This window comes from Crocodylus porosus, unplaced genomic scaffold (assembly GCF_001723895.1).
Source record: "Crocodylus porosus isolate Cpor-Errol unplaced genomic scaffold, CroPor_comp1, whole genome shotgun sequence".
Lineage (NCBI taxonomy): Eukaryota > Metazoa > Chordata > Crocodylia > Crocodylidae > Crocodylus > Crocodylus porosus.
In genome coordinates this window covers 148,411,931-148,428,053 of record NW_017728886.1, presented here as the reverse complement: position 1 = coordinate 148,428,053, position 16,123 = coordinate 148,411,931, and positions in this window count along the sequence as shown.

Sequence of the window (16,123 nt, the reverse complement as noted above, 5' to 3'; positions counted from 1 at the left end):
GGGGGGGGCTAAGCATGCACACATGCCCCCGCCCCAGGTGGGAAAGTCTGGGGGAAGGTGTAAGGGAAGTGGAAAGGGTAGGGTGGGAAGGGAGTGGGGCTGGGCAGAGATTGAGAGGGAGTGGAACAGATCCAGGCCCAGAATAAGGATCAGGGCCAGGGCCCACTGCGCCCATATGGCTGCCCCTTTTCTGCGACCAGCATTGTTGCCTGGTGCTAGTGACCCCTGCACCAACAAATCCGCTGCCCCCCAGCCCCACACTGGCCTTGGCCCCAGCCCTGCACTGCCCAGCAAGGCCCAGAGCCAGGAGCTGGAGTAGAGCCAGTCTCGGATGTGCTGCCAGGCTAGAAGAAACGGAGGCCTCAGCACCCCCATGCCCTCCCCGCCAGGCCCTGCACAGCCAGGGCAGAGAGAAGCACAGAACAAAGCCATGGCTTGTCCAGGGAGCATAGGGAGGTGTGGTGACTCCTGCCGTTGCATGGATCCCAGCAGCAGCACTGCAGTCATCCCGATGCTCGGTGCAGGCTGTACCAAGTGGCTGCTGCTGACCCCAGCCTGCAGTGGCAGCTTGCTCAAACCCCGTGCAGATCCAGGGGCCTGCACCCCCTGGGAGGGCTACGGGACTGTGCCAGACTCCTCCAGGGGGTGCAGGCCCCTGGATCTGTGTACAGGATGACAGCAGCCTGGTGCTCGGTGCAGCCCATGCTGAGTGCTGGGAAGACCAGTGCTGCTGCTGGCCCTAGCCAGCAGCAGCAGCAGCATGCTGTCATCCTGTGCACAGATCCAGGAGCCCACACCCTTCAGTATGCATTTGCCACAGCCCTGCAGCCGTCCCGGGAGGTGCAGGCCCCCAGATCTGCGTGAGGGAGGACAGCAGGCTGCCGCTGATGGCAAGTGACACAAGCTTTGCTTTGACCAGTTTGAGGTGCAGTTTCCCAGAAACCCTTGCACCTATCCCCTTGAAACTTGGCAAGCTTCATGCCCTCAGAAGGGGCTACCATCCTTGCAATTTTTATCCTAACCAGGCAAGAAATGAGAGTTACAGGCATTTTCATGATTTCCCCATTATAGACTGGGCTAAACGTCGAAACAGTTTCAACAAAACAAAATGAAACAGTGCTTCAAAACAGTGAAATGAAACACTGTCCCTTCGAAATGGCAAAATGGAAGTTGAAATGAAACGGTGCTGTTTTGCACAGCCCTAGTAATTGTTGCTGCTTTTCACCCTTCCCCACCCTCCTGAATTCAGAGGAAAGCAAAGGGTGAGCAGTGGCAACATTCATCCCCTGTGCTCTGGAGCCAGAGTGAAGGCAGGAACTCTGGGGAGACCCTGTACTGAGAGCTCATGTGTGGTGCAGCCAAAGGGGGAGGGGTGTGGGGGGGTGCAGCCATATAACCACAACCCCTCTGGATCTTCCCTGTAGTGAATGACTCCTGAGAGCCACATGTAGCTCAGGGAGTGGTTAACTGGTGGCCTGTAGGTTTTTGCCCAGGTGCCACTCCCTCTATCACTCTTGCTGCTGTTGCAGCTAGGATCTCTGGGCTCCTCCTCCCTTCCTCCAACTTTCGCTCTCTGTCTCTCATCCCTGGGGCCACAGGAGTGCTGTCCATGAAGCCCAGGGAGCCCACAGTCCACATAGTGGTGGCATCTGGGGGGGGAGGGGCCTGTAGCCTGTGCAGCGTGCAGCCTCCAGACACTCAGAAGTTAGACAGCCCTGATGTAGCACATAACTGCCTTATTGACTCATCTGCATGGAGTCACTACTGCACAATAACCTGGAATGTGCTTTTATAGCATGCTAGGTACTCTGTACCAACTCTTGTGTGACCCACTGAATTCACAGTAAGAGTGCATTCGTGTAAGATGGCTTATTCAACTTTCAAAGTCTATCCTGAAATCTATTTTTACTTTTCATTTTCATATATAATTATGCCGCCCAAATTTTCATAGCTTGAGTTCTAACTGCCTTGCTATAGAAATCACTCCAAAAAGCACCAGAGAAAAAAGGAAAATTCACTGGCACTAAAGGCCTTTAGCAGCATATTTTCTTCTCCAACAACAGTTTGCTAATACATCATCTACCAAAGCTGATTTAAATATAAATTGAACTGGGATTCTAAATCAATTTCAAGTTTTCCAGTGGCAATGAAAGCTGTAGGTTAATATACTGAATTAGTATTAACATTTGATGACAGATGCTAAAAAGATAAAGTAGGTAATGTCTCCATAGCATTTATTCCAAAGCCATTGGCTGTGGGATAAGATCTGACAATTTCAGACAGATCAAAATCCTAAATATGACACAAATTTATAATATTTTTTGTAAAGTCTTTGTATGTAAATAGAATGATACAGGCATTGGTTGAACCCCAAACAATGACAATTTTTCTAACTTTTAAAATCTGTGGTCCAGGTGTCAATATAGGAATACTGTACACTACAAGTCTTGTAGGAAATTGAGATGCAGCTGTCCTATTCATTCCCAAACTATCTTAATAAAAGGCCAGCATTACAAAGAGAACACTGTAGCCATGGCAATAGCAGATCATCTTTCCAACACCCAATAAATAGATGAGTTCAAACTTTCTTTTTTTATTTTCACAGTTTATAATAACGATAGTGACCTCCTGTTTCAGAAAGTCAATGTAATTAGGATTTGAATTGAAGTTCTATTAATTAATTGGAAAGACTCTCATTGAGTTCAACAGGCAGAATGATCACTCAGGCACACCAAACTTCATTTCTATCCATGTAACCATTCTTCCAGAGGCCTAAAATGCTACCATGAAATCCCCTCCTCATCAACCTAATGCCCTTAATTAATACCTTAGCTATTTTTTTAGGCATTGTTAAATACATTTATTTTTTTGAAGCATGACAGCTTTTAAGTTACAGTGTTAAAAGAACTGCCTTTAAATTCTTTTGACATCAGCTTGATACAATCCAATATTCCCACAACTCCCCCTATAATTGGTATTTATCTTGGTGTATGCTTCCACAATCAGGTATGTATAATCATTTCCCCTCAAAACGGGCACCAATTCCTATAGAACTTTACTAGCCAAACTTACCTCAATATGAATTAGTATGACTATTGGTATATGTAGAATTGACTAAGCTGTTTCAAGCTGTGTGAAAAGAATAAAATCTATATATAATTGCACTGTAGGGACCTAATTTTCAGTGGTGCTAAGTACCTGCAACTCCCATTCGATTGGCATTATAGATGCCCACAGTTGTAATGATTTACAGAACAGCTAGATCCAAGGTTCACAAGAGAGAGTACTAAATGTGAGATTTGTAGGCAATGCTGCCAAATTGGAAAAATGCTGAAAATCACACAGTCAGCATTGCCACCTGATGGAATAGTTACAAGCCTAATCTAAAGCCCTTTGAAGTCAATTTGAGTCTTCCTATTCATTTCAATGGCTTTGAACCTGGCACTCAGGGTGGGATCTTTAAAAAGGCAGTTTCATAGATTAGCCTAATTCTGCTCCTACTGAAGGCAATGGGAGTTTTACTTAGATCAAGGCTATCCAACTACTAGGAAGCTGGGGGGGTCACATGCCCTGCCAGCCACAGTAGTGGGGGGCTGTAGGCCTTGTGGGCTGCACCAGGGCAAGCTACAGGCTCCTGGGGTACATCCTGCAGTAATGCCCCCTGACCCAGCTGTGTCATATGCCAAGGTGGTCCCCCTCCTACTGCACTGTATGGGCATAATCCACTCTGCCCACTCCTCACCATGAACTGGTCCAGCCTTGGACTCCCCTCAGCTCCTGACACACTGCTCTACCTCCTGGGGCAGAGGCAGGAAGTGGCTGCTAGAGAAGGGGTGGGGGAGCCTGGAGACTCTGGCTGCTATTACAGCTGAAGGAATGGGGGGAACAGTGGCCAGGTGAGAGCTCAGGGATCACAACTTGACCCTTTGTGGGCCAAATGGGGTCCCAGGGCCACCAGGTGGACAGGTCTTAGATGGTCAAGCTTTCAGGAAAAGGACCATTTTTTCCCTATGCTTTTGTATAAAGTGTAGCATAGTGAGGGCGGACTTTCTAAGCACTAGCAATACAAATAGCAGGAACTGACTGAGTCCAATGAACCCTCAGATAAGAAAGATTAGTTTAATTTTACATAAAATGATATAATGATGATAAATTGTATCAGCTGAATTACATTTGCTTACAAAAGGTTACTGTTTGGAGAAATACTATATTCATATTATATGTAGGTAGAAAATTACCTCCTAGGTGCTACTATAAAAAGAAGAAAACAGTGACAGGTGTAACAAAACATTTGCTTACATCATTGGTTCTTTGTTTTCAAATGATTTAAAAATAGAACCATTTTGTCCCCCTTTACGTGTTGAATTTTCCTTGCTATATGCTTCTTGCAAGCAAAATACTTCAATAGATTAGTAAACAAAGGGATAAATAGTCAAATGATTGCTGACATCTCCTTAAATTGAAGTTTAATTGAATGCTGTTGAAAGCTGATGGATTGACAACAATGGAAATTAAATCATTTATCCACAGAACAAGAATTCTGGGCAATTGTAATAAATCCTTCCCTACCTGATCTCAATCAATGAGCCTAGTTTTTTGCTTTCCCACTGAAAGCAATCCCTCACACTTGAGAATGACTGTCTTCTATGCTTATGTTATCTGTGGGGCCAAAGATGGCTGACAAGGCCAGTCCAAGATTGCCAAATCTACTGCAACTCAAGCTTGTATTTCTTTTCAGGATGGATGGCTCTGGATTCCTGATTTGGTCTGCAACACTGTTTCTGCCACTCCTACTTTTCCATTTCCTGGGTACAAAACATCCATCAGCTAGATAAAGAATTCAGCAACTGTATACTAAGGTAGATTTCAACCATCCTTCTAAAGGTGCAGTGTCAGAGTGGTTAAGTTGTCTTGCTGTAGCTTTGTGGGCATGAGTTCAAGCCCAACTCTAGATTCATACCAAAGGTTAACTCAGCTATAAATTATACTAACTGGTCATTTAGGCCAGGAAGTCAAAGGTAGCTGGCCACATTACTTCTTTGTGTCCTACCAGCTAAGAGAGTGGTGTGCCTTAAAGACATTAGCTAATTGGATTGTTAGGGTGAAGTTACATGTTACATTTCAGCCATACTAAATTTGTGGAATGTTAAACTGTGTTAGAGTTAGAACATGCTATGAGCAGTTGCATGTTCAGGATTAACACTGACTGTTTCTTGCATGACTAGTGAATGGGAGTTGTTTCTTGCCCTAAGGGGCTTGTGAGCAGGGATGTGGCTAGGAGCCAGGATGCCTGGGCAATACAGGTTTCCCTTGATTTTTATGCACATTCTTTATATGTAAATTCTCTCTTATGTGATGAGCATATTTAGACTCATAATTCATTACATGTGAGGTAAATTTGCTCTTATGCGATCAGCATGGATGCCCCCCCCCCGCCCAAGCAGGTAAGTCTTTGTGGGGAGGTGAAAGGGCCATGGCCCCACTCACCCCGGCCCAGCTGCAGTAGCCCCAGGACTGGCCAGTGCCAGCTTCCTGCAGCTACTGGGCTACACCATGTTCCCGTTGCCCACCCCCTGCACCTGGGCTCTGCTTGTCTGCATTCACCTCTGCTCCTAGGCTGCACTATGCCCTGGTGTAAGCTGCTCCCAGGGCCACTCCAGCATGAGCTGAGGTGAGTGTGGACAAGCAGAGCCCCAGGCAGCATGGAGAATGGGGCCCTGGCCAGGCTGGGACATGGGGCAATTGGAGCTTGGTGGCTCCCACTGCTGTGTGCACTGCAGAGGACCTTGGGGGAGGGACAGAACATTCCCCAACATCTTGGCTCCAATGTGCTGTGGCCCTGGATGAGCCACTGGGCTCTGATTGCCACATGACTTGGCTTGGTCAGGACCCCATTCACTGTGAATGGAGCCCCAGCTGGGCCAGGTCATGGGACAAGCAGAGTCCAGTGGCTCCTGAAGAGTCATGGCTCTGGGGATCCAAGGGGGGGGCACATGCCCCCCCCCAATCTTTGCATGGGGCAAGGGTGGGCTGTGAGGTAAGCTGGGTTCTGACTGTTCTGTACCTTGCTGCAGCCTTTTAAAGCAGTGAAGCACAGCTGGCCTGCCCAGCAGTGGGACACACATGGTGCCACGCCGCTTTCAAAGGCTGCAGCAAGGTGTGGAGGTGAGGAGCAGGCAGAACCCAGCTTGCCTCACAGCTGCAGCCTGCCCTTGCCCCATGCAAAGACTGGGGGGGCCATGTGCTCCCCTTGGCTCCTTGGTGCTGCAGCTCTGCAGGAACTGACAGTCTCTTCGCATGGATGACTTAGATGGGGTGGAGCAGGGGTCCCAGGGCCTCTGTCTCCTCTGACCTGGTGGTGCAGCTGAGGCTGGCCCTGCTCCAGCTCTGGGCCCCCCCTGGGTGGTGAGGGGCTGGGGTCAGACTGGAGATGATGTGGAGAGGCAGCCAGGAAGGGGCTGGGGGGGCAGTGGACGATGGCATAAGGGAAGGGGCAGCTGCATGGGTTCAGCAGATCCTGGCCCTGAGCTCGAGCCTGATCCCTGCCTTGTGCCAGTCCCAGCCTTGCTCCCTCCCTCCTCATCCCATGAGCCTTTCTGCTCCCCCCACCCCTTCCCTTGCAGACTTTTGTGCAGGGGGGAGGCATGCATCTACTCAGTCCCATCCCCCCCACCCTGCAAATTTGTTTCTCCCTCCGCCTATGGTGTAGGTGATGAGATTGGGTTGAGGACTTGGATTGAGTTGGCAATGGAGTCAGGGGACAAGCAGAGGGACAGCCCCCTCCATCACCCTCTACCTCAGGGGAGGAACACAGAGGCCTGCAGAGGAAAGCCACAGTCCCTGCGCTGCCATGCCCCTGTCTCTCAGATCCATCCTTCTACTACTGCAACTCCCTTCCTGGCACTGACAGCATCCTGCCTGCTCCCTGGAAGTAGAGTTCAGGAAGGTGGAAAGTTTATTCATGGAGCAAGAAGTAGGTTGGGGCAGAAGGGGGGCAATGACACTGGGAGTGGTGCATCCTGTGATGCTGGAGGGCTACAAATTACTTGTTTTATCTTCACAGAGAAGATTGAAGTTGCCTTAATATCAGTATTGCCAACCTCACCATGCCAAAAATCATGAGACAAACTCTTACAAAGATCAAGAAATTTAACATGTAAATCATGAGATGCTATTTTTTGAAGTGTGGGTGGGGGGTTATTTGTGAAGGTGTGGGGGGGCTGTGTGTGTGTGTGGGGGGTGTTGGAGCCCAGGGAAGGAGGGTCCCCACACACCCTGGGAAGATGCAGGGTACTGTGGGCCAGGAGTGAGAGGCAGCAGCAGGGGTGGAGGGGCTGTGGCTCGGGAGTGAGGAGCAGAGATGGAGAGAGACAGCACCCAGCTGTGGAGGGGAAGGGGCAGAGGGAGATTGAGGCCCCCATGGTGAGGAAGGGAGTGGGGCAGGAGCAGGGGCTGGTGTGAATGGGGCCCTGGGACTGGGATGGGTCATCCAGAGGTACAGGAGGGCATAGCTCCCTGCAGCTGCATGCACACCCGGGGGGAGGCATGAGGGACATGTGCTCCCTATGGGGTAGAGGTGGGTTGCTGCCTTTGTCCTGGGAGCTCAGCCATGCGATGCCATTGCTGCCTACTGGGCGGGCAGGGGATGCACGGTGCTGTGGCCATGCAGTGCACCCCCTGCCTGCTCAGGGTGCACTTAGCAAGAATTAACAATATGCAGACACTCAAGTGAGTGATCTGAGGATTGGGGGTAAGCTTGGTGACAGATACCACAATCTGATTGCTTTCTGTGTTCAACGCAGGGTGGGCAAATTCCTCAGTAAGACAGAAATCCTCAACTTTGGGAAGGCTGATTTCCACAAACTCAGGACACTGGTCACAGTCAGGCACTAAGGGACCATGGCCCCCTAGGAAGGGGAGTCCATGAGGAATGGTTGTTTCTACAGAACTCAATCCTCAATATGTAGGGGAAGTCCATCCCATCCTGCAGGAAATGCAGTCAGAGGGCAGGAAAGCCCCCTTGGCTCAACAGGGAACTTCTGTTGCTCCTGAAACAAGAGAGAGAAACCTACACCAGATGGAAAACTGGAATCATAACCAAGGAGGACTACTGAGCACTAGCTTGTACCGGTAGGGAGAGGTCCAGAAAAGCCAAGGCAGCAACCAAACTCAGGCTAGCCACTGGAATCAAGGATAACAAAAAGTCGTTCTTCACATATGTGGGAAGTTGGAGGAAAAAACCCCCAACATTGGTGCCCTGTGAGATCAAGTGGGACAGCTGATGTCTGATGCCCAAGAAAAAGCCAATCTCCTAAACAATTACTTTGTGTCAGTTTTCCACCCACCCAAGGGGATCATGCTATCAGACAGGACACAAAGTAACCAGCACTTGGGAGATGGGCCCATAATTAACATAGATCAAGAGAGAGAACACCTTGGGAGGCTTGATATCTATAAGTTTGCAGGCCTGGATGGATTACACCCGAGAGTCTTAAAAGAGCTGGTGGTCATCATAGCATGCCTTATGGCCAAGATATTTGAAAGCTCATAGCACTTGGGTAATGTACTGAAGACTGGAAAGGAACCAATGTGGTCCCAATCTTCAAGAAAGGGAAGAAAGAAGATCCAGGAAATTACAAATCTATCAGTCTGATGTCCATCCCTGGAAAGATCTTGGAGAAAATTATCAAGGGATCCATCTGCAACAAGCTAATGGAAGGCAACCTACTGAATGCCAGCCAACATGGTTTTATTACCACAAGGTCTTGCCTGACCAACCTTATCTCCTTCTACGACCCATGATGTATTGCCTGGACAAGGGAGATGAGGTTGATATCATTTATCTAGACTTCAGTAAGGCTTGGTCTCCCATTATGTTCTCATGACCAAGCTGGGGAACTGTGACCTTGACCATTTCATGGTCCAATGGCTGGGGAACTGGCTCCAGGGTTGGACCCAAAGGGTACTAGTTGATGGGAACAAATCAATGTGGTGCTAGGTTACCAGTGGAGTCCCCCAGGGCTCAGTGCTTGGGCCGATACTCTTCAATATCTTCATTAATGGGCATCAGATGCAGACTGGCAAAGTTCAAAGATGACACTAAACTATGGGGGAAGGAGGTCATGCTGGAGGTCAGGCTGGGGATACAGGCTGACCTGGACATGCTTGCAAAGTGGGCAGACTAAAACCTGATAGCATTCAACGTAGAGAAATGCAAGGTACTTCACATTGGGAGGAAAGAAACAGCATCACACTTACAGACTTGGTGGTGCTATATTTGCCAGCACCGTGACCAAAAGGGACTTGGGAGTCTCGACTGAGCACAAGATGAACATGAGTCCCCAAAGTGATGCCGTGGCCGTGGCAAACCAAACTCTGGCATGCATCCACTGATGCATCTCGAGCAAAACCAGGGACATCATCCTCCTGCTTTACTCGGCCTTAGTGAGGCCACAGCTGGAGTACTGCATCTGGTTTTGAGCCCCCCACTTCAGGAGGGATCTGGATAAGCTTGAGAGAGTCCAGAGGAAAGCCATCCGTATGATCAAAGGCCAAGAGAGCAAACCGCATGAGAAGAGGCTGAGGGGCATGGGACTCTTCAGCCTGGCAAAGAGAAGGCTCAGGGGGTACTTGGTGGCTGCCTGTAAGTATATAAAGGGGTGCATCAAGATTTGTGAAAACACTTGTTCACCAAGGGATAACTAGGTCTAACAGGCACAAATTTCTAGAAGGCTGATTCAGACTTGATATAAGGAAAAACTTCTTTACAGTCTGAGTGTCCAAGGTCTGAAACAGACTCCCCCCAGAGGTGGTGCAAGCACCTACTCTAGACTCATTCAACAGGCATTTGGATGTTTATCTTGCAGGGATCTGATCCCTGCAGACTTCCTGCCTCTGGCAGAGGGGCTGGATTCGATGATCTCATGAGGTCCCTTCTAGCCCCTAATGTCTATGAAATGTGAAGTGTCTTTAGAATCGTCTACATGTAAGGTGTAACTTCACTAGTAAGCTCAGATAGATCTTGATATCAGACTGAGAAGTTTAAGGAACTATTCCCAATTCTCTGAGCTGTACAGGGACAAGCTACATTGCCAAGTTAATCTGTGTGCTTCCAATGCAGAAAACTATTTAAGCTAATTCAGTATTTACAAAAGCTGTAGCCAGCTATCTGACCTTGCCTATTTGCATGGTAAAATAATCCAGCTAGCTGACTTTTTTGCATACCTAGTTTTTAAAGGAGTATTCCTAGCTTTTTAATGGGCAGTGTTAATCACTCTCTTCTCCAGTCAAATGCCTTTAATGGTTTTAAGCAACAGATGTGAGCAAGCATTAAATGTAGTCTCTTTAACCTGAGATAGGCATGTGTGTAAAAGTTAACTGATTAAGCCACCACTTAAGTGAAATGAAACTGAAGCATTAGTGAAGACACTGACTCTTACTCTTAAACTACATTGTGAAGATGACTTATGGAATGATCTTACCTATCGTTCTTAGGGGAAAATGTTTCAAAATCAGCAGCACATCTCTCTTTAAGGAAGGAGTTCTTTTATGGTTTAGGAACATTTTAAATGTCATTTAGGAACATGCACGGATTTTTCTTGAACAGTCCTTTACTTATTGGCTAATGGTATAGAAGATAATTGGTACACAAATTAGTATTCATTTGTTTATAAATAAGTAAGGCTAATATATGTGATCCAAGACAGGCAGGATGTAAAGTCTGTGAATATGAAAACTATCACTCAGTCTACTGAAGCACACTAACAATTTAGATATGCAATTAAACTGTTTACCTTAATCAGTGAAAGGCTTGTGGAATTACGAGAGTCTTTTGTATTTTGTAGTCGGGATATAAAATGTTCTTTAAATGAGAGTGAAGTTTGTGAGGGGGAAAATATATCCTTTGTGTGGAAAGATTTGTGAAAGAAATTTTACTTGAAAGGAATTCATTAGCAAGAGCATATCCAAAACCTCCCTTTTGGTTGTGTTTTACCACATATGGAGATATTTTCATGGAAATAACTCCAAATATGAAAAAAATGCATGTATGATCACTTCACAGAAATACATAAAAGAAACCTCAGACATGTTTTATACACAGGCTTCCAGCTTCTCCATTTTCAAATATTATATAAAACCAAATTAATAAATGTGGTTTGCTATGGATGGTTAGTAGCAGGAAGATTGCTCCATATATCTAAATATGACATTTGTAATCCTTATTAAATTCCTAAGGAAAGAAATGATTGTAGTATCCTAATATATTTACCATTGGGCAATTGATAATGGTTCATTTTATGGCTCATGGAAATAACTGGATGTTACTGAATCATATGAAACTCATGCAGGGTGTGACATTGCAGCTGTAAATTAAAATTACAACTCATACGGTGACTCTGCAATTGCATCTCTAATGTTATGTTGTCTTTACTAAGCTGCTTGCCTGCAAAGTCATGCATAATATGGATTTTTGTCTCATAATACAATTTAACTTCTTGGCTTCTTATGTACTAAGATCAAGTATAGTATCTGGGAAGTGGGGCAAGAAATGTAGTGTTCCCCATACTCCTGGGGAACCCGCCTCATCCCTTCCCCCCAACCCCATCCTGGGCATTCAATTTGCTAGCTATGCCTCTCTGTCCTCATAATATTTTATTTTTATTTCATTATTGTGTCATTCCTTCTTTCTTCTTGGCTCTTACTGTAAGCTGAGAACATGGTTAGCTAATGTAGCAGGCCTGGGGTTCCCTCAGGCAGGCTTCCACCCCCTGGTAACCTGCCCCAGCCTGCTTCCCTCTCTGGCATGCTCCCAATCTCTCCCACATCACCTGCCATACCTTGTTGCTGCCAGTACTAAAGCTGGGAAGTGGTCCTTGAGCAGCCAGGGGAATGCTCTCAGTGCCCTTCAACCCCAAACCAAGTCTTTAGGGCTTTTCCGCAGCCCCACATAGAGGTCTCACCCAGGCAGGCTCCACAGTGTTGCCCCCTTTCAGTGGGTTCTGAACAGCCTTCCCAACAGCCCTACAGCCACCCTATGCTTCACAAATAAGCAAAATCTTCCCATAACAAAAGCCATCAACAAAATAACCACAACTTATCCTACTGTGGGACTCTAACCTTGCAGTCCCTCCAGAGCACTTTTCCAGATCCCCATCTAGGTCAGACTCCTCACCCGAAGGAGGGCTGCTGAAATCCCCTGACTGGTTTCAATCCTTCCAGCCACCAGCCCCTGCAGCACTTCCCTAATGGGGCACATGAACTCCTCCTTTGATAATCACTAGGCTTATTGCTTTGCTCCTTGTGCAGCCTGCACAGGCTTATGACCCCACAGATTGCCTCACTGCAGTTTTCATCCTATACTCAGTGCAGCAGATTTGGGTTAATTAGCTCAAACAGTCCTTTAACTATACAGAGTTCTTTACAAAGAATTCTATATTTTTCTGGGCCCACTGGCTTCTCTGGAATGCAGCATAAACCCCACTTGGTACCCAAACATCAATATAGTCCACACAGGGTTCACTCACAGTCTTTAAAGGCTGTGAGAAGGTGCCTCCGGCAGTCTTCTGCTTTCTTCCTGCACTGCAGTTCTCTTCTTCCTTGGGGTGAGTTCCCTGTTATGGTACTGTTGCCTCCAGCTCTGCAGCCCTGGGTCTCTTCCCAGACCCAAAGAGTCTTTGGGCTGGTATTGCAGCCATTAGTCAGGCAACCTTCTTCCTCTTTCTGCTTTCTTATCTTACTGACTTCTAGTTCTCTCAGCTCCTCTCTCTGGGCACAGATGGAAGTGACAATTTTTGCCTGATCTAGCCACAGAACGCAGTTTATAGCTGTGACCAAACACAAGTGCACAGCTGCAGACAGTTTAAAAATGGCCAACTGGGTGAAAATCTGATGAATATATTTTAAAAGAGAGCATCTTCTGTAACTTGTATCTGTGGTGCCTGCCAAACTCAAGCTGTTTTCAGAATGGGAGCAGGGAAAGGGAGAAGAGGGAGTTTGGTTTGGGGGTTTTTCAATCCCTGCTAGAGGATGGGACAGATATATTGGAGCCTCCCCCGCCATCCTGAAGTGGGAGTTTCAAATTCACACACCCCACCCTCCAGTGCAGGCTGAGGAACACCTAGAACGAGCTCCACCTTTTCCCTTTCCCCCAATCCCATTCTGAAACAGGGACAGGCTGGGAGAGAGAAGGGAGCAGCTAGATTCCCCTCCCACTTAGAACCAACAGTCAACTACTGTTTTTTCTTGGAGATTGTTATAACTCAGAACACTTTCTGCAAAGCATTCTCAGTTACAGCAGGGAGCTGCACTTCTGTCTGCATCCTCTCTTCTAACTGAGTCTTCTTTCTCTTGGAGTCTTTTAACTTCCTTTAGCCAGTCCGTTATCTTTCACAGCTGGCTCAGTCCTCCAGGCAGGCCTGTAATTAGCTTTACTGCCTACTGTAGTCTCTGAAAGCCTGCATGCAGACTCCTCCAGCCAGGAGTGTGCAGTCTGCTGCAAGCCTTTGCTAGCCAGCCTGGTACACTCAGTAACAGAGGTTAGGGGCTCCTGCTATACTAAGTGCTGGAGTTTCCAAAATGTATAGTGTACATATGGTGGAAGTACACTGAAGTACACAGACTGTACTGTGCATGGGCATCTGAATGTGACTACCATATAAAACCATAACTGATGCAGCCTTTTCAGTACACAAAGTTGGATGTTAAATAGCATAACATATCCTTTATATTTTTGGAACTGTGGGTATATCTACAGGGCACCCCACAGTATAGTGTAGACATGTCAGGGTTAGATTTAAGCTACCTATCTTGAATACCAAAATCTGTCTAACCACAGCATCACCAAGCTAGCAAGGGCTAAATTATCTTGCCAAGAAACAGGCTTGCAAAGAACTTTGTGCTGCCATGTCTAGACAACTTCCAGGACCAGAGTCACCTAATTTAAAACTAGCTCAGGAAGGAGGTCATCGGAAGGTCATTTAGCTGAACCCTCTGCTCAAAGCAGGACCATACCCAACTATATTATCCCAGACAAAGCTTTTTCTACCCAGGACCTAAACCTCTAAGGATGGAGATTCCACAGCTTCTCTTGGTAGCCTGTTCCAGTGCTTTACTACCCTCCTAGTGAGAAATTTTTTCTAATGTCTAACCTCAACTTCTCTTGCTGTAACTTGAGACCATTGCCCCTTGTTTTGTCATCTGCCACCACTGCAAACAGTCTAGCTCTTTCTTTTTTGGAAACATTCTTCAGGTAGTTAAAGAATACTATTAAATCCCCTCTCAGTCTTTTCTTTCCTGGACTAAATATGCCCAGTTCCTTCAGCTTTTTTTTTTTTTTTTTTTTTAGAAGTCATATGCCCCAGTCCCCTAGGCATTTTCATTGCCCTCTGCTAGACTCTCTCCAATGTCTACATCCTTTCTTTTGGGTGAGGAGGGGGTGGAGGCAAAACTGGACATAGGACTCCAGATGTGGCCTCACCAGGGCTGAATAGAGGGGGAAGAATCACTTCCTTGATCTGCTGGCAACACTCCTACTAAAGCAGCCCAATTAGCCTTCTTTACAACAAGGACACAGTGTTGGCTCATATTCAGCTTACTGTCTACTGTAACCACTGTAAAGGTTCTTTTCTGCACAGCTGCTGCCTAGCCAGTTGATTCCAGCCTGTACCAGTGCATGCGATTCATCAGTCCCAATTGCAGGACTTTAAACTTCTCCTTATCATCCTGAACCTTATGAAATTTGTTTTGGTCCTGCCCTCCAATTTCACTAGGGCTCTCTGAGTCCTAGCCCTATGCTTCAGTGTATCTATTACTTCCCATAGCTTGGTGTCATGTGCAAATTTTCTGAGGGTGAATTCCACCCCAACTTCCAGGTCATTGATGAAGATATTGAACAAAACTAGCCCTGGGGTGTTCCACCTGATACCAGCTGATTATTACCATTTGAGCCCAATGGTCCAGACAGTTTTTGATCCATGTTACAGTCCATTCATCCAACCCATACTTCTTTAGCTTGCTTGTGGGAATGTTGTAGGAGGCCATACCAAAAGCCTTGCTAAAATCAAGGTATACCACATCTACTGATCTTCCTGCATCCACAGAACCAATCATCTCATCATAGAAGGCAATTGGGTTGGTCAGGTATGACTTTCCTTTGGTGAATCCCTGATGTCTGTTCCTAATCACCATCTCCTTCTCCTTCTTGCTGGGTCCTGCACTGGATCCAGCTTGATGTGGAGAGTGTATTATGGGCACAATCTGACCTGTGGGGCTGCACCATTCATCCAGCTTGTGGATTGGTGACACACTACTCATCCAGCCTGCTAGGCCACATGAATTTGAAACCCCTGCCCTACACTATGCAGTAGTTTGCCACATAGGTCCAAGTCGATGTCGTAGCCTAGCCCTAATATACAAAACTAGTAATAGCTTTAGTTTTGACTACCACCTCATCATCTTAACCCACTGAGCCAGCTGCGCATTATGAGAATGGCACATCAAAGAAGCCAAGAAGGAGATTACTCATTATCAGAGACACTGTATTAGTACTAGCAACACTGTTATGAAACTCCTTGCAAAAAGATGCCTGTGCTCAGATCAAAATGTAATACCCACCTTCTCCCTACAGCATTCCTATAGTAAATTCATTCAAAATAATATTTAGCTTGTTATAAACTCACCATTAAAGTTGCACTGAAAAGTCTAATTCAAGTGGGTATTTATTCCACTGACTTGGAAGAGCAGTAAGATATTTCCTTCCCACCACTGACAAAAGTGACTGGTTTAGTTTGTGAGAGAAGCAAGATTTGAGAGGTGAGGTAATGTCTTTTATTGGAACAACTTGTATAGTTCAGAGAAATGTCAGGCAAGCTTTCGGGTATCAAGCCCTTCATCAAGTCTGGGAAAGAAACAGGTACAGTCCAAGATCAGTACTGTAGCCACTGGGCCTTGAACAGTCGCTCCCAGGCGACTTTCGTTTGTGTGGTTGATGTCAAATGCCTTACGGGTTCATGTTCTCACCTAAGCTGATGTTTTCCACCCGAGTCTTCAACCCCATGCTCTCCTGCCATGACTTGTTGGACCTCAGTGTGTGGGGTTGTTCTTCGGGTGCGCTCGTTGGCCCATG